Source organism: Galeopterus variegatus, unplaced genomic scaffold (assembly GCF_000696425.1).
Source record: "Galeopterus variegatus unplaced genomic scaffold, G_variegatus-3.0.2 Scaffold58, whole genome shotgun sequence".
Taxonomy (NCBI): Eukaryota; Metazoa; Chordata; class Mammalia; order Dermoptera; family Cynocephalidae; genus Galeopterus; species Galeopterus variegatus.
In genome coordinates, this window is record NW_007726169.1 from 1,129,168 (window position 1) to 1,130,582 (window position 1,415).

The following is a 1,415-nucleotide window of genomic DNA, read 5'->3' on the forward strand; positions in this document are numbered from 1 at the left end:
CATAGTTAATGAAAGGAGACGCGGTGAAACCAGCCCCAGCTTGCTTGCCGAGCCACCTCACGCTAGGATAGAAGCATCCTCCTTCCTGGCTACCCTGTCCTGTCGCCTGCCTGTGATATAAGGAAAGGTACAAATGAGGCCACCCCCAGAAGCAGAGGTCTCCTTTCTGGGTCTGCTTTTCTAAGATCAGAGTCAAATCAACTGAAAAAACCATTAATCTTTTTAATTGGGAATAATTTTAGAACAGTTGTAAAGATAGGACAGAGAGTTCCCACATACCCTTCGCCCACCTTTCCCTAACACCTTATTTAATCACGGTACGTTGGTACAACACTATTAACTAAACCACGGGCTTTCTTATGGGGATTTCATCAGATTTTCCACTAATGTCCTTTTTCTATTTCAGAATCCAATCCAAAATTCCACATTGCACTTAGGGGGCGATCATTTTTTAAAGCAAAACAGAGCCTCAAACCCTTTGCTACATTAATTTCAGAAGTTAAGCTTATTGGAAAGCTTTCAGTGCATTGGGGTGGGTTACTGGGGCCAACAAAGACCCCATTAGAACTTACATAGGAGAAAAGTGCTGGTAAGTTTATCAAAAAGGGAGAGAATATTTGCTTTTCACCTGAAATTTTCACTTTTTCCCCAGTAGTTGCATCTGACAGAAAAAGGCCTCTTTATTTTACTTAAACCTTTTAGCGTTCTCTCTCTCTAACAGCAGCAACTTCATTTTCTGTCTTTCTCTTCTGGCACACTCTCTAGCTAATTTTCTTTGTGTCTAAATGACTTTAAAACAAGCACGACTTTAGACACCAACATTATTAACAAGTGTCAGCACAGCTCCGAAAATAGTGCCTGGGAACTGCTAGCATTTCAGAATTCATGAGGAAGCACACAGAACCAGCTCATCCTGCAACTTCTCCCACCCTTGGCTAAGTACAAAAAAAAAAAAAACACAACCCACAGATTCAAAACTCAGTGACTTTTTCTGCTCCCTGTCACCCTTGAGAGAGAAGTTTATTTGATTCCAATGTGATTTGCTTGTTTCTCTTTGATCAACTAAAATTCATTCCTGAGGACATTTTTTCTTTGAGCACAGAAAAGCAAATGAGTAGCTAAGGAATATGGATTCAAGTGCAACAGACAGGCAGGTGAGAGAAGGAAGGGGTGACTTATTAAAGGAAAAGTGTGACGGAGATTTGTTTTGAGGCTTGAAGAAAGACTGGAGATAGAAACCAGTAGGAAAAGCCAGTATTGCCAGAGTCATTGGAGGAGAGAGATGACAATGGTCTCCAGTGAGTGGTCTTATCTTAATGGGACCAAGAGGGCCTAGCACTTGGCTATCTCTTTGGTCCAGCAGCAGAACATTTAAAAAACTGTTGCAGGGGACACTGTCATTTTCTAATTTAGCA